Source organism: Pongo pygmaeus, chromosome 1 (assembly GCF_028885625.2).
Source record: "Pongo pygmaeus isolate AG05252 chromosome 1, NHGRI_mPonPyg2-v2.0_pri, whole genome shotgun sequence".
Taxonomy (NCBI): domain Eukaryota; kingdom Metazoa; phylum Chordata; class Mammalia; order Primates; family Hominidae; genus Pongo; species Pongo pygmaeus.
Window position 1 is genome coordinate 94,876,473 of NC_072373.2, and position 18,092 is coordinate 94,894,564.

At 41.0% G+C, this 18,092-nt stretch overlaps 1 protein-coding gene and 1 pseudogene across 10 annotated transcripts in view; one reads left to right on the plus strand and one right to left on the minus strand.

The window, feature by feature from the left end:
• The window catches only part of ASH1L (ASH1 like histone lysine methyltransferase), a 224,159-nt gene that overhangs the window by 62,615 nt on the left and 143,452 nt on the right, over positions 1-18,092 (plus strand). The window lies entirely within an intron of this gene.
• LOC129017932 (prohibitin-2-like) lies at positions 15,971-17,236 on the minus strand (annotated as a pseudogene).

Here is an 18,092-nt window from a genome sequence, read left to right on the forward strand (position 1 = left end):
TCTTCCCCCTTTACATACACAAAATAGACAGCTAAGGGGCTGTGATCTGTCCTAAAGCCTTGGAGATAAAACAGGGTGTCATTCTTTTCTCAAAATAACTTCTATTATGGAAGCATGAGCTCCCTTAAATGGAAGGGCAAAGCAAATCCCTGCCATTGGGCTCTGCAGCCTCTGCTATAAATGTGCCAGGAAGATTAAAACTACCGTAATTAGTTTAATCAGGTTCATCCTCAATTCTTGCTTTCATTATGTAATAGGAACTTCTCTAATCAGTACTGCATTTGGCTGATTGAAGAGTTCACTTTCATAGCTAGGATATCTGCTGGAGTCTGTATTGTGGTTTGTTTTAATGGTGTACATAATGGTGAATGTGAATGTTTCTCATTTCATTGTTGATCTTGCTAATGGAAAAAAAAAATCATTATTGAACCAAATTGTTAGAAGGTATATCTTCTTTAGTCCCAGAGAATTAAGCCTAAATATCATTACTTTGACTCACTAATTCATATACTGCTTTTTATGGTTGTCTGCTCATATCTTTGATTTCATTTTAATGATTGTAAATCACTCCAGAGATCCTCACATACGGCTGCTCAATAATTACACATTACTAATTAATTCTGAGATACAGCTGTATGGAAATGAATGAAAGCTTTTTGAGAGACATCAGAATTAAAGGTCCTATATGATAAGATGACAAAACCTGGAACTTTTACGAAAATTCATTAACAGGAAGACAAGATGAAACTTAATGATGAAAGAAAAGTTTCCTCTCTGACCTCACTTTGTGAGTCAAAATCACTGAGTACATAGTTCAAAATTGTACCTCTTTCATAACTAGTTAGATAGGGATAGGGAGAAATCCTGTGAGAAAGACTACAGATGAAGTCAGGTATGTGCTATTGCAGTGGTTTTTCATGTTGGGAATAAAAGAGGTGTTAAAAAGACCCTGAAGACTTTGTCCTCTGCCACTGGGACAAATTGGCACCTTATGTCTATTCCTTAAATTATATAGTAAGAAGAACTTCTTGGCTGGTGGAAGTTTACATCACATGATGAGTTCTATATTAGTATTGCCATTATTTTATCATAATTTATTTAAGAAATTAAACTTATACTAGTAACATGTTTTGGCTTACTCTTGATCCTATGAGGGCCATATAATGAGGATAGAATTCGGGCTTCAGTGTGGAATATAAAATTCAAGTTCAGCATCTAATGGTTTTGTAATTTAAGAAAAGCCCATTGTGGTCTGCTTTTGTAAAGAAAATATTTGGTGACTTTCTATTAAAATGCATTCTTGACCTATATGTTTAATTTTCTTTAATATTTCTGTTTAGCATTTTTTTTTTTTTTTTTACTCCTGTTCTCAGATGTTTTGGTTCTCTTTTGATTATATGCCACAAACTGAAGCGTTATACTTTTCTTGAAAGTGTTTTCTGGGCCAGGCGCAGTGGCTGATGCCAAGGAGTTCAAGACCAGCCTGGGCAACATAGAGAGACCCTGTCTTTACAAAACATTTTTAAAAACTAGCCAGGCCGGTTGGGCACAGTGGCTCATGCCTGTAATCTCAGCACTTTGGGAGGCTGAGGCGGGCGGATTACCTGAGTTCGAGAGTTCAAGACCAACCTGACCAACATGGGAAACCTCATCTCTACTAAAACTACAAAATTAGCTGGGTGTGGTGGCACACGCCTGTAATCCCAGCTACTTGGGAGGTTGAGGGAGGAGAATTGCTTGAACCCGGGAGGCAGAGGTTGTGGTGAGCCGAGGTCACACCGTTGCACTCCAGCCTGGGCAACAAAAGCGAAACTCTGTCGCAAAAAACAAAAAACAAAACAAAACAACGAACAAACAAAAAACAAAACTAGCCATGCATGGTGGTGTGTGCCTGTAGTCCCGTCTTCTCAGGGGGCTGAGGCAACGTTAAGTACATTTACATTGTTTTGCAGCCCTCACCATCCGTTCTTCTCTACAATTCTTTTTTAATCTTCTGCAACTGAAATTGTGTATCTGTTAAACCGTGACTCCCCTGTTACCCCTCCTGGCAACAACTATTCTGTTTTCTGTCTTTATGAATTTGACTGTTCTGGTTACCTCATATGTAAGTGGAATCATGCAATATTTGTCTGCTGGTGACTGGCTTGTTTCACTTAGCATAGTATCTTTAAAGTTTATCCATGTTTTAGCATTCGTTAGAATATTCTTCTTTTGGCTGGGCGCGGTGGTTCACGCCTGTAACCCCAGCACTTTGGGAGGCCGAGGCAGGTGGATCCCAAGGTCAGGAGATCGAGACCATCCTGGCTAACATGGTGAAACCTCGTCTTTACTAAAAATACAAAAAAAAATTAGCCATGCATGGTGGCAGGCACCTGTAGTCCCAGCTACTCAGGAGACTGAGGCAGGAGAATGGCATGAACCCGGGAGGCAGAACTTGCAGTGAGCCGAGATCGTGCCATGGCACTTCCAGCCTGGGCGACAGAGTGAGACTCCGTCTCAAAAAAAAAAAAAAAAAAAGAATTTTCTTCTTTTATGGCTGAATAATATTCCATTGTGTGTACATTTGACCCTTTAACAATGCTGAAGTTATGGGCACCAACTCCACACACAGTTGAAAATCCAAGTATAACTTTCGACTCCCCCAGAACTTAACTGCTAATAGTCTACTGTTGACCAGAAGCCTTAATGATAACGTAGCTGGTTAACACATATTTAATATGTTATATGTATTATGTACTATATTCTTAAAGTAAGTTAGAGAATAGAAAATGATATATTTACACTGTTCATTAAGTGGAAGTTGATAAGGTTGTCATCCTTATCGTCTTCATTTTGAATAGGCCAAGGAGGAAGAGTAGGGGTTGGTCAATTTAAGAATCAAAATTTTAAACAAATCAAATTGGCACTAGATAAGTTACTTGTAAGGTTTGTATGGAAAAATAAGCAAGAGTAGCCAAAACTTCTCTGAAAAGAACAGTAACTAGAAATCAGGCTTATTAGATAATAAAACGAAAATTAAAAGGGTTAGAGTATTGTGGTTGTGGTACACGGGCAGATAGAAAATCACTGACGCCAAATAGAAAATCTGATAATTGGCTGGGTGGGGTGGCTCACACCTGTAATCTCAGCACTTTGGGAGGTTGTGATGGGAGAATTGACCAACCCCAGGAGTTCGAGACCAGCCTGGGCAACATAGTGAGACCCCCCTCTCTACAAAAAAAAAAAAAAAAAAAAAAAAAAAAATTTAGCCAAGTGTGATTGCACATGCTTGTGGTCCCAGCTACTCAGGAGGCTGAGGTGGAAGGATTGCTTGAGCCCAGGAGGTCAAGGCTACAATGAGCCACGTTCTTGCCACTGAACTCCAGCCTATGTGACAGAGCAAGACCCCGTCTCAAAAAGAAAAAGGAAGAAGAAAAGAAAAACTAGTAGTAGACTCATGTATATGTGAGGATTTAGTACATGGGAAGTGTAGCATTTCAAATCAGAGGATGAAAGATGGAATTCAGTCAATTCCGTTAGAACTGGGTAGTTCTGTAGTAGATTTTATATTACCATACACACATATACATGCATACATATATATTAAACTTCATGAGTGCATGTCTTTTTTCTTTTTATGGCTGCATTTACTTTGAGAAGACAAAAATGTCATTTTCCACATTCAAAAGAAACTACAGTCGTGTGCTGCATAATCATGTTTAGATCAATGACAGATCACATTTTGGTGGTCCCATAAGAGTATAATGGAGCTGAAAAATTCCTGTCACCTAATGATGTCTTGATGATCCTGACCCTGTGTAGACTTAAGCTAATGTTTGTTTGTGTGTTAGTTTTTAACAAGAAAGTTGAAAAGGTAAAAATAAATTTTAAAAATTTTAAATAAATAATTGTAAAGATACAAAGAAAAGATTTTGTACAGCTGTATGTTATGTTTGCATTTTAAGCTGTTACTACAAAAGAGTCAAAAAGTAAAAAAGTTTAAAAGGTAATAAAGTAAAAAAGTAAGCTAAGGTTAATTTGTTTTATTTTATTTATTTATTTATTTTTATTGAGACAGAGTCTTGCTCTTGTCGCCCAGGCTGGAGTGCAATAGCACGATCTCGGCTCACTGCAGCCTCCGCCTCCTGGGTTCAAGTAATTCTCCTGCCTCAGCCTCCCGAGTACCTGAAATTACAGGCTCCCGCTACCATGACCAGCTAATTTTTGTATTTTTAGTAGAAACGCGGTTTTGCCATGTTGTCTAGGCTGGTCTCAAACTTGTGACCTCAAGTGATCTGCTGGCCTCAGCCTCCCAAAGTACTGGGATTACAGGCGTGAGCTGCTGTGCCCAGTCAGATGAATTTATTATTGACGAAGGGAAATTTTTAAAAATTTAATGTAGCTTAAGTGTTCAGTGTTTATAAAGTCAACAGTAGTGTACAGTAATGTCCTAGCCCTTCACATTCACTGAGCATTCACTGACTTTCCCAGCGTGTCGTGTAGTCTTGCAAGCTCCATTCATGATAAGTACCCTATACAGGTGTACTTATATCTTCTATAAGTAGATTTTTATCTTTTATACCATATTTTTACTGTACCTTTTCTATGTTTATATACAAAAATCCTATTTTTTTGCAGTGGCCTATAGTATTCAGTACAGTACCATGCTGTACAGGTTAGTAGCCTAGGAGCAATAGGTTATTCCATACAGCTTAGGTGTGTGGCAGGCTATATCATCTAGATTTGTGTAATTACACACTATGATCATACAATGACAAAAATCACATTTCTTAGAGACATTTCTTAGAATTTATCCCCATTGTTAGGTAACACACACTGTACTTTGATTCTACTTCATCATCTAGCTGTCACCCCACTTCACTGTTTCCCTTGCTATTCTTTACTTACTTTTTAGATTTCTCTTCCCATTCTCTTTCAAACCCATTTCAACCAGGTTTTTGCTCCATAATAAAGGAACTGCTGTTGCATGATTACCAGTGACTCCAATCCAACAAACAAATGTATGTTCTCATTTCTACTTGACTTGTCAGCAGCATTTGTCGCTCCTGGAAATATGTGCTTCATTTGGGTTCCAAGATACCACACATTCATTCTCTCTCTCTCTCTTTTTTTTCCTTATTCTTTTCTGGCTTCTCAATCTTCCTGATCTTTAATGTTACAAAACCTTGGTGTTATCAGTTTTTAGTTTACTGTTCGGTTTACATTCACCCTCACTTGGTTATGTCCAGTCTCAAGCTTTTAAATGTCAATATGCTGTTGACTTCTAAATTTGAATCTTTCTTCTTAGGCTTCTCTACTTTGATGTTTAGTAAGTATTTCAATTTTAACATGTCTCAAACTAAACTCCTGATCATCATTTTCAGTCTTCCTCTAACTTTTACTGTATTTTTATACAGTAAACATATATCACAGTCTTTGTTATCTGTCATCACTTCCACTGTTTCTACCTTCATCTGAGTCACTACCCTCAAGTCTAAGTCTTGTCACAATAAGTATGTAGCTTGCCAACAAGGCTCTGAGCTTCTACCCTTGAAACTTTACCAAGAGAGTAGCTAGAGGGACCATTTGGAGATTCGAGATCATATCACTCTTCTGCTCAACTCCCCACCGTGCTTCCCCGTTTCATTCAGAGTAAAATCTCAAGCCTTTAAAAACAGTTTACAACAGTCTCCATGATGTACTCCTCTCTGAGTACTTTTTTTTTTTTTTTTGAGACATAGTCTCACTCTGTCGCCCAGGCTGGAGTGCAGTGGTGCGATCTCGGCTCACTGCAACCTCTGCCTCCTGGGTTCAAGCGATTCTTCTTGCCTCAGCCTCCTGAGTAGCTGGGATTACAGGCACGTGCCACCACGCCCGGCTAATTTTTGTATTTTTAGTAGAGATGGGGTTTCACCATGTTGGTCAGGCTGGTCTCGAACTCCTGACCTCACGATCTGCCCACCTCAGCCTCCCAAAGTGCTGGGATTACAGACGTGAGCCACCGCGCCCGGCCTCTGAGCACTTATTATTTTCCCGAGTCAGTTGGTCAAATCCTGCCACTCTGGCATTTTTTATGCTCCTGTTAATAATTTCCTCACTTCTATTGTTAACTAAAATGTTAGCTGATCATCGCAGCATAACCTAATTGCCTAATTAATTTTGTAAGCCCTCTCCTAGTATTCACTTGCTGTTTATCTCATAACACTTGCCACCTTCTAACAAATAATCTTTAAAAGTTTTTTTGTGTTTTTTCTTTACTGTCCTTCTCTCTGCAATTGTCTGTCTTTTCCTTAACATATCCACAACAATGAATAAGTACCAATAAATATTGTTGAATGAATGGTCAGGTCATATACCTCTTCTTCATAAAATCTTCAAATGGCCTCCTCTTTCTTAGACTGAAAAATGTCCATTTTCCTACCACCTGCGACATTACTCTTCTCTTGCTTACTCTAGTACTGCAAACCTGGATTCTTTATTGTTCTTTAAACAGACAAGCTCCTGGCTCAGGGCCTTTGCTTTCTTGGTTCCTGTTTTTTCCCCACATACCTACATGGATCCATCTTTGTCTTTCACCTCCTTTTCATTTCTGCACAATTGAGTTTTCAATCAGAACTTTCCTGACAGCCTGTTTTAACATTGTAAATTCTTTCCATCCCTGGCCTTTTCAATTCCTCCATGCTCTGATTTTCTCCATAGTGCATTTTATCATCTGATATACCAAATATTTTACTTATTTTCTCTACTTTGCTCATGCATTACAATGACATCTCCATGGAGGAAGATGTTTTTGGATTTTTAACTGCTGTTATCCTCAGTGCTCAATAGTAGGTACTTAGTAAATACTTGCTGAAAAAATGAAATTTTTTTTTTTTTTTTGAGATGGAGTCTTGCTCTGTCCCGCAGGCTGGAGTGCAGTGGCACAATCTCAGCTCACTGCAACCTCTGCCTCCCTGGTTCCAGCTATTCTTCTGCCTCAGCCTGCCAAGCAGCTGGGATTACAGGCACACACTGCCACACCCAGCTAATTTTTTTTTTTTTTGTATTTTTAGTAGAGATGGGGTTTCACCATGTTGGCCAGGCTGGTCTTGAACTCCCAACCTCAGGTGATCCTCCTGCCTCGGCCTCCCAAAGTGTTGGGATTACAGGCTTGAACCGCCATGCCCCCCCGCTGAAAAAATGAATTCTTGATGAAGCAATAATTTAATACTACAAAATGAAATCAGATGTTCTTGAATACTATCAGTTATAGTTAGAAAGTATTCTATAACAGCAAAAAGAATTTATTAATAAAAGAAACAGCAGAATCTGTGAAATACTTAGAAATACATTTAACAGCACATGTTTAGGATTTGTATAGATAAAATTATAAATACCCAGAAACACGAAAAAGCTTGACTAAATACATTTACTTTGTTATTGTAGAGCTGAAGTTAATGTTGAGATATGTTTTTCTACATTAAGATACAAAGTTAAAGCCATGTGAGGTTTTTTAAAAACTTCAGTCATATCTCAGGTTTGTGAGGAAGCATACATATGGAAAAACAGTCCGATGAAAAGGTTATTAAAGTAGTGGTGATATTTGCACAATTCTGTAACTATAGTTAAAAAAAAAAAAACCCCCCCCACTGAATTGTCCACTTTAAAAGGGTGAATTTGGTTGGGTGCAGTGGCACATGCCTGTAATTCCAACACTTTGGGAGGCTGAGGTAGCCAGATCTCTTGAGCTCAGGAGTTCGAGACCAACCTGGGCAACAAAGTGAGAGTCTAATCTCTAGAAAAAATTAGCCAGGCATGGTGTTGCATTCCTGTGATCCCAGCTACTTGAGAGGCTGAGGTGGGATGTTGGCTAGAGCCTGGGGGGGGCAAAAGTTGTGGTAAGCTGAGACTGACACTGCACTCTAGCCTGGGCAACAGAACCAGGCCTTGTCTCAAACAAAAACAAGGTGAATTTTATGGCATGTGAGTTAAGTCTTAGTAATGTTGTAAATAAAATAGAGAATTTCTATAGGAATACAAGAAAAAAAAACCTAGTTGTTTTCAAGTATTCAAACGTTATTATGAAGTTATAATATCCATATATTAGTGGCACAAGAATAAGCATAAATATGAATGAAACAAAACCTTAAGAACTTAGAGTAAGATCCAAATATGAATAAGAATATGTAATAAGTATGTTATTACATTACATTAATTATAAATAATCAATGGGCATGAAATGAGTAATGTTCTTAGAACAATGAGTAAACCTTTTGGAATAAAGGCTTCTTCCCTACCCCAAGATTATATTTTTAGAATTTAACATGGCAGATAAAGTAAAAACGAAAAGAAACCGAAAAATGATTAATTGAAAGTGTAGTGAAGATTGTCGTCTTTAGGAGGACATGATTTTTCCAAGTATAAGAAAACAAGACTGGGCATGGTGGCTCACGCCTGTAATTCCAGCACTTTGGGAGGCCGAGGCTGGCGGCTGAGGTTGGGAGTTCAAGACCAGCCTGACCAATATGGAGAAACCCTGTCTCTACCAAAAATACAGAATTAGCCAGGCATGGTGGCACATGCCTGTAATCCCAGCGACTCGGGAGGCTGAGGCAGGAGAATTGCTTCAACCTGGGAGGCAGAGGTTGCGGTGAGCCAAGATTGCACCATTGCACTCCAGCCTGGGCAACAAGAGTGAAACTCCATCAAAAAAAAAAAAAAAAAGTGAACAAAACTATATTCCACCTTAGGCTGGAATATATTTTTTCATGAATGAAAAAAAGAGAGCTGGGTGCGGTGACTCACGCCTGTAATCCCAGCGCATTGAGAGGCTGAGGTGAGTGGATTGCTTGAGGTCCAGAGTTCGAGACCAGCCTGGCCAACACGGTGAAACCCCATCTCTACTAAAAATATAAAAATCAGCCAGGCGTGGTGGCGGGTCCCTATAAACCAGCTACTCGGGAGGCTGAGGCGCAAGAATTGCTTGAACCCAGGAGACGGAGGTTGCAGTGAGCCGAGGTTGAGCCACTGCACTCCAGCCTGGGTGATAGAGCTAAACTCAGTCTCAAAAAAATGAGAGAGAAAAAAAAAACGCAAAACAAACCTATAAAGTTAAAGAGACTATTTTATTTAATACAGTGATTAAGAACTTTAGTTATGAAATCAGACTATGTTTAAATTATTTCTTAATCATTTACTGGTTAAGTGACCTTGAGCAAGTTAGCCAATATCTAAACCATTCTTTAATCTTTTAAATGAGGATAGTATAGTAATTTCACTATATGGTGGTTGTAAGGAATATGTGAGGTAATTAGTACAGTTTTTCATAGGTATTTGAATACATAAAAGATTTGGGCCAGGCACAGTGGCTCATACCTGTAATCCTAGCACTTTGGGAGGCTGAGGCAGGAGATTGCTTGAGGCCAGCCTCAAGACCAGCCTGGGCCTTTCACTTTTTAATAAAAATTTTTAAAAACTTTTGTTTAAGATTTTAACTTCAAGAAGAATAGTAGGTGAAAGACAGCTGGTGAATTGGGAAAAATGTGCAACATGTGAGAAACAAAGGAGTATTATATTAAGGGCCCATCTAAATTAGAAATGACCTCCACAATTTAGAAAAATAATATGGACCAGGATCTTGAACAGCTTTTCACTGCAGGAGAAATACAGATGGCCAGCAAAATCACGTGAAAAGACATTTAGAATAATAGATAAGTCAAACGTAAACAGAAATGCAATAAAAAGTCTTTTTTTTTGGAATCAGGGTCTCACCCTGTCTCCCAGGTTAGAGTGCAGTGGTGTGATCATGGCTTACTGCAGCCTTGACCTTCTGGCTCAAGCCATTCTCCCCTTCAGCCTCCCATGTACCTGAAACTACAGGCATGCACCACTGTGCCCAGCTAATTTTTGAGATTTATTTTTTGTAGAGAAGGGGGTCTCCCTGTGTTGCACAGGGTAGTCTCAAACTCTTGGGTTCAAGTAATCCTCCTGCCTCAGCCTCCCAAAGTGTTGGGATTACAGGTGTGGGCCACGAGGCCTGGCCAGAAAGAGTGTGTGTGTGTGACGTAGTCTGGCTGTGTAGCCCAGACTGGAGTGCCGTGGCACGATCTCTGCTCACTGCAACCTCTGTCTCCTGGGTTCAAGCAATTCTGCCTCAGCCTACCCCAGAAGCTGGGATTACAGGTATGTGCCGCCACTTCCAGCTGGGTTTTTTTTTGTATTTTTAGTAGAGATGGGGTTTCACCATGTTGGCCAAGCTGGTCTGGAACTCCTGACCTCAATTGATCCACCCGCCTTGGCCTTCTAAAGTGCAAGGATTACAGGCATGAGCCACCGTGCCCAACCCTGGATGTCTTTATATAAGGTTGTGACATCTTAAATACTGACAATGGGAATAAAAAGTCTTTCTGGGACAGACGTGGTGGCTCACGTCTGTAATCCCAGCACTTTGGGAGGCCGAGGTGGGCAGATCACAAGGTCAGGAGATCGAGACCATCCTGGCTAACACGGTGAAACCCCATATCTACTAAAAATACAAAAAATCAGCCGGGCATGGTGGCGGGCATAGTCCCATCTACTCGGGAGGCTGAGGCAGGAGAGTGGTGTGAACCTGGGAGGCGGAGCTTACAGTGAGCCGAGATGGTGCCACCCTGGGCAACAGAGCGAGACTCCGTCTCAAAAAAAAAAAAAGTCTTTCTTGCATGTCGTTGTCTAGTGTGTAACTAATGCATACACCCTTTGGCTTTGTAATTTCACCTTTAAAAATTTACCTGAAGGAAGTAATTGAACAAGTATGCAAAGAAAAATGTCATTGGATGTTTACCATATTGTTATTATTTTTATTTATTTTATTTTTATTTTATTTTATTTATTTATTTATTTATTTTGAGACGGTGTCTCCCTCTGTCGCCCAGGCTGGAGTGCAGTGGTACAATGTCAGCTCACCGCAAGCTCCGCCTCCCAGGTTCACACCATTCTCCTGCCTCAGCCTCCCGAGTAGCTGGGACTATAGGCGCCCGCCACCATGCCCAGCTAATTTTTTGTATTTTTAGTAGAGACGGGATTTCACTGTGGTCTCGATCTCCTGACCTTGTGATCCACCTGCCTTGGCCTCACAAAGTGCTGGGATTACAGGTGTGAGCCACCGCGCCCGGCCTTTTTTTTTTTTTTCTTTTTTTCTTTTTTTTTTGGGGACAGAGCCTCGGTCTGTCTCCCAGGCTGGAGTACAGTGGCACAATCTCGGCTCACTGCAACCTCTGCCTCCCAAGTTCTAGTGATTGTCCTGCCTCGGCCTCCTGAGTAGCTAGGATTACAGGCACGTGCTACCACACCCAGCTAATTTTTTTGTATTTTTAGTAGAGATGGTGTTTCACCATATTGATCAGGCTGGTCTCAAACTCCTGACCTGATGTTCCGCCTGCCTCGGCCTCCCAGAGTGCTGGGATTACAGGCGTGAGCCACCACGCCCAGCCTACCATATTATTTATAGTAACAAAAAGCCAGAAACTATTTTAAGTACAGTCAGTAGGTTGTTGATTTTATGTATTATGAACTATTGTGAAACTGTTGAATTTAACATCTAACTCTTATTTACACATAAAGGTGTCATATCATTTAAAGCAAATGGGCCACAAAACAGCAAGCATTGTTGGCTCCATTTGTATAAAAGAATGTACACTCGTTTATTTTGATGTATATGGTAAAATATCTGAAATGTAAAGTCCGTTCATGAAAGGTATTATTTATACGTTGGTTCTTTTTTTTTAAATGAGAGTATTTTATATTTGGAATAAAGCTATTTTTCTGTTGGAAAAAATTACATGCTTAATGTCATGTTTTAATACAGCATCTTTTTCAGTGCCTAATTGATAATATGCTCTCTTAAAGTGATACCTCTTATCAGTCATTTTAAAGGGTTCTTACAAATGTAAGAGGATAATATCAGTACCAAATACAGTTTTCAAAATCTTTTTTGTAACAGAGTCTTGCTCTGTTGCCCAGGCTGGAGTACAGTGGTGTGATCTCGGCTCACTGCATCCTCTGCCTCCTGGGTTCAAGCGATTCTCCTGCCGCAGCCTCTTGAGTAGCTAGAACTACAGGCATGCGCCACCCTGCTAATTTTTTTTTTTTTTTGTATTTTTAGTAGAGGCAAGTTTCACCATGTTGGCCAGGATGGTCTCACTCTCCTGACCTCGTGATCTGCCCACCTCGGCCTCCCAAAGTGCAGGGATTACAGGCATGAGCCACCGCATCCGGCTTCAAAATCTTAATGTTGTCTCTTTCATTTATTTTATATAGTATCAGGATTTGGAAGAAAAGATTTTTGAAACCAACATCAAATTATCTGTGTGCCTTATTTAGTCATAGCCCATTTACTGTGGGATATGAACTCTGTTTTAAACTGCTTTTAATTTCTCTCAGATATTTATTTCAGGTAAAAGTGAAAAACCAGGCCAGGCACAGTGGCTCATGCCTGTAATCCCAGCACTTTGGGAGGCTGAGGCAGGTGGATCACGAGGTCAAGAGTTCAAGACCAGCCTGGCCAAGATGGTGAAACCCCAGCTTTACTAAAAATACAAAAATTAGCTGGGCCTGGTGGTGGGCTCCTGTAATCCCAGCTACTCGGGAGGCTGAGGCAGAGAATTGCTTGAACCCAGGAGGTGGAGATTGCAGAGATGGCGCCACTGCGCTCCTGCTTGGGCAACAGGGCAAGACTCCATTTCAAAAAAAAAAAAAAAAAAGTGAAAAACCAGGGTTGAACACGTTCATTAGCCAATTAAGGAAGCTGAATATGTTTCTACTTTACTTTTAGACAGAGTTTAAAAAATAACTTCCTATTGAAGTATAACGTACATATAGAAAAATACCTATCATAAATGTAACAGCTCAGCGAATTTTCATGAACTCAGCCATATCGGACAACCAGCATTCAGATTAAGAAATGTGTTTGCCAGGTGCGGTGGCTCACCCCTGTAATCCCAGCACTTTAGGAAGCTGAGGGAAAATCACTTGAGCCCAGGAGTTCGAGATTAGCCTGGGCAACAAAGCAAGACCTCATCTCTACAAAAAAAAAAAAAAAATTAGCCAGGCATGGTGGCTTGTGCCTGCAGTCCCAGACTTGGGAGGCTGAGGTGGGAGGATCACTTAAGCTTAGAAGTTCAAAGTTATAATCAGGTCACTGCACTCCAGCCTGGGCCACAGAGTGAGACCCTGTCTTAAAAAAAATAAAAAAGTAGTATGACATTGCTAGCACCCAGTAAGAACCCCTTGGGCTTCTTTCTCATTACTGTCCTTACCATGAGTAACAATTTTTTTGATTTTTAATATCATAATAAATTTTTCCTCTTTGTGGTCTTTATATAAATGAAGTCAGAGTAGGTACTCTGTTTTTCTGGCTCCATTAATTCAGTGTTGTTCGTGAGGCTTTTTGTTTGTTTGTTTGCTTTTGAGGCGGAATTTCATCCTTGTTGCCCCGGCTGGAGTGCAATGGCATGATCTCAGCTCACTGCAACCTCTGCCTCCCGGGTTCAAGCGATTATCCTGCCTCAGCCTTCCGAGTAACCGGGATTACAGGCATGTGCTACCACACCCGGCTAATTTTGTATTTTCAGTTCAGACGGGGTTTCTCCCTGTTGGTCAGGCTGGTCTCGAACTCCTGACTTCGGGTGATCTGCCCGCATCGGCCTCCCAAAGTGCTGGGATTACAGGCGTGAGCCACTGCGCCCAGCCAGAGCTTTTTTTTTTTTTTTTTTAAAACTGTAATACATGGTATTGCGTGTAATCATAGTTCACATTTTTAAGGATAAGTTTTAAAATTGGAAGTGTCATTTTCAGGCATAAATATGTTTAAAAATATTTAAAATAAACTGCTTAATATTTGTTTTTAAAAGTATAAGAGTAATGAATGGGAATTGTTTTTTGTTTAATTTTTAATTTTTGTGGATACATAGTGTATTTATGGGATACATGAGATGTTTTGATACAGGCATGCAGTGTGTAATAATCACATCATAGAGAATGAGGTATTCATCCCCTCAAGCATTTATCCTTTGTGTTGCACACCATCTAGTTATACTCTTTTAGTTATTTCAAAATGTACAATTAAATGATTATTGACTATAGTCACACTGTTGTGCTATCAACAGTAGGTCTTATTTATTCATTCTTTCTATTTATTTTTTTATTTTTTGTACCCATTAACCTTCCCCACCTCCCTGGGATTCTTTATAATGTGAAGAAAGTGTGTGGGGTTTATTTAATTTTCAAGTTAACATAAGTCTGAGTATATGAGACTGTCAAAGCCAGTTTGCCCTTGGGCAAAATTATAAGGTCCAGTCCAAGAGAAGAGAGAGTTCCCTTTATTCTGAGTCAATCAAGTACCGCATGTATTGTGTTCATTTTTACGTGCCGCATGTAAAGGGGGATATTTACAAACTTAAAACACTTGCATTAGAAAATGACCAGAAATAAGTGAAACTGTTGAGTCAGGAAGTTAAATATTTTGGTTGAGTTCAAATGTCTGACAGCCATTGGGAAGAAGAGGAATTAGACTTACTCTGTGATTTTTAGAAAGTGAGACTTGGACCAGTAAGTGAAAGTTGCAAAAAAATATATTTCACTTTACTCTTAGGAAGAACTTTTTTTTTCAATAGACACATTTCATTATGGGAAATTTAATACAAAAACATAGTGACTAGTTCAAAGTGAAGATACTAGAGTTATATACCCGTCACTAGGATCATCTTTTATATTTCTTGTCTAATATTTGGAAACAGTCATTTCTGCAGGAGCCCTGATTCATTTTAATGGGAAATGGTTTTAGAGACCACGGTCTTGAGATGTTCGTTGCTAATGGGTTGTCGATGTTTGTAAGCATTTTAATGGATAGAGAGGTAGATAGACTTCATATATTTTTAATTCTATCTTACAAGTATAGACTTTTACTTCTTTGATTTTATAGTTGTATGTTTTTTGCTTCTAGCATTTTGGTTCCTAGTGATATTCACATGGTTACTTATTTTATGTATGTATCTGTTAGTCATCTATCTGTCTAAATTCAAAATTACTATACTCTGTGTATTACCAGTAATATGCTCACTGAGGGCAATTTACCACTTTCTTTTGCTGGGCAAGATGGCATGTGCCTATTAGCCCAACTACTCAGAAGGCTGGGTGGGGGAGGATGGCTTAAGCCCAGGAGTTCAAGGCTGCAGTGAGCTATGACTATGCCATTGCACTCCAGCCTGGGTGACAGAGCAAGACCCCATCTCTTTAAAAAAAAATAAAAATAAAAAATAGAGAGGTAGAGGTTCTTTGGTTTTTGGTTTTGAGGTTTTTTTGGGACGGAATCTCGCTCTTTCGCCCAGGCTGGAGTACTGTGGTGCTATCTTGGCTCACTGCAACCTCCCTGTCCCAGGTTCAAGTGATTCTCCAGCCTCAGCCTGCTGAGTAGCTGGGACTACAGGCATGCGCCACCATGCCCAGCTAATTTTTGTATTTTTAGTAGAGACGGGGTTTCACCATGTTAGGCTGCTCTTAAACTCCTGACCTCAGGTGATCCACCCGTCTTAGCCTCACAAAGTGCTGGGATTACAGGCATGAGCCACTGCACCCGGTGGTTGGTTGGTTTTTTTTTATTTTTTATTTTTTATTTTTTATTTTTCATTTATTTATTTATTTATTTATTTATTTTTTTGAGGCACAGCATCACTCTGTCACCTAGGCTAAAGTGCAGTGGTACGATCTTGGCTCACTGCAACCTCCCCCTCCCAGGTTCAAGCAATTCTCATACCTTAGCCTCCCAAGTAGCTGGGATTACAGGCGCCCGCCACCACGTCTGGCTAATATTTGTAGTTTTAGTAGAGATGGGGTTTCACCATGTTGGCCAGGCTGGTCTCAAACTCCTGACCTCAGGTGATCTGCCCACCTCAGCCTCCCAAAGTGGTGGGATTACAGGCGTGAGCCACTGCGCCTGGCTGGCTTGCTTGTTTGTTTGTTTTTTTGGGTATTTTTTTTTTTTTCCGGGTTAAGTAATAAAAATTTATTGAGAATTCCTGGGTTGGTGGTTATCTCCTCACAGCCTTGAGGGAGGGAACAACACTGTAGGAAATCACTGAGAAATCACGCAGTGTCCCAACAGCCTCAGTTAACACAGGGAGGAGGAAAGTAATTCCCCAGAAAAGGGGGTAGTTTTCAGTCTTCCTTAATCCAAGAGGGGTTCAGGGAACCGGTGTAGGGGACCATCGCATGATACTGGGGCGGGGTAGGGCTGTGCTGGACCCCTGGCTGGCTCCTCAAAAACTGGAGAAGCAGATCCACTTCCTCTGGGGGTGGAGTTCTTGCTGACTAGGCTCATTTCTTACCCTTGATGAGGCTGTCACTTCCTCCGGTGAAACTTTCATCCTGTAAGTTCAGCACAAGGTTGTCAGCCGTGAGATAGATACGATTCTATGATGTGGCTATCGTCTTGGAGATATTCTGGGCTGCTCGAATCTTGCAAAGTTTGATGTAGCCGGGGTTCTTGCTCAGTGCTTCTCCAAGCATCTTGGCAGCCTCGGCCTCACCCTCGGCCTGTACAATCTTCTGCCGCTGTTCCTGCTTCGCCTTTTCTACCAAGAATTGGGCCCGCTGGGCCTCCTGCTGGGCCACTTGTTTGGCTTCTACAGCAGCTGTGTGCTCTCGGCTAAAGCTCAGCTCTGTGATGGCCACATCATCCAGGATGAGGCTGAAGTCCTTGGCCCTCTCTGTCAGCTCCCGGCGGATCAACAGGGATACCTGGGCCCACTGGGTGATCAGCTGTGAGGCATTGAACTTGGCCACCACACTCTTGAGCACCTCGTTGACAATGGACGGCAACACTCGTTCCTCGTAGTCCAGCCTTAGGCGCTGGTACATGCTAGGAAGCTCCTGAGCATTGGGTCGAGACAACACTCACAGGGAGATATTCACCATCTGTAGGTCTTTGGAGCCTGTAGAGGAGTAGGTTTTTTGAGGTCTGGCCCGAATGTCATAGATAATGGGGTACTGGAACCAAGGGATCCTGAAGTGAAGGCCCTCGGCCAGCATAGTGTCCTGCTGCACTCCACCGATCCGATTGAAGAAGATGGCTCTGTGCCTGCCTTCCACGGTGAACACGGATTCGCGCACACCGTAGGCCACGGTGCCGGCCCCCAGCAACAGCTTCAGGGCCGTGCCCATGCCCCGGGGCCTGGCGGGCAGCCGTCCCGCCAAGTCCTTCAAGTTCTGGGCCATTTCTGATCTTGAGGCCGGTGGCATCGGAGGTCAGAATGGGGTGCCGGCTCGCCTCTACCCCACTCCGGCTTAGGTACTGCGCCCTTCACAAGAGGGTTCGGGCCTGTAAGGCTGGCGAAAGCTGGGTAATGTTTTGAGATTTAGGATGTAGATTCTCAATATTGTGTTTTATAGTAATTCAAAATAATTACTTTTCATATACTTATATAACTAATTTTCTATATATTGAATAGATGAATTTCTTTTTTGTTTGTTTTTGAGACAGAGTCTTGCTCTTTCGCCCAGGCTAGAGTGCAGTGGCGCAATCTCAGCTCACTGCAACCTCTGCCTCCCAGGTTCAAGCGATTCCCCTGCCTCAGCCTCCCGAGTAGCTGAGATAACAGGCATGTGCCACTACCCCCAGCTAATTTTTGTATTTTTAGTAGAGATGGGGTTTCACCGTGTTGGCCAGGCTGGTCTTGAACTCCTGACCTCAGGCGATCTGCCCACCTCAGCCTTCCAAAGTGATGGGATTACAGGCGTGAGCCACCATGCATGGCCTATTGCTTTTAATATTTAGAGATTTGGGATGCTTTCCTTTATTACATATAACTTTGTTTCATAACTATGTAAAACACTTCCAAACCAAAAACCATAAAGTTAGATGCAGAGAGGTCTAGCTTCTAGCCCTGTTTACTTTCCCATAAGTCACTATTTTCGCGAATCTTTGGTTCATTCCATTTTAAAATATAATCGATAGTCATATATATATTCATATTCTTCGTCCCCATTTTCTTATACAGAAGGTATATTATATGTATAAGGCGTAGCATAGCATATTATAACCATTGTTCTCAGCCTTGCTTTTTTTCATTTAATAATATATCCTGGAAATCACTCCATAG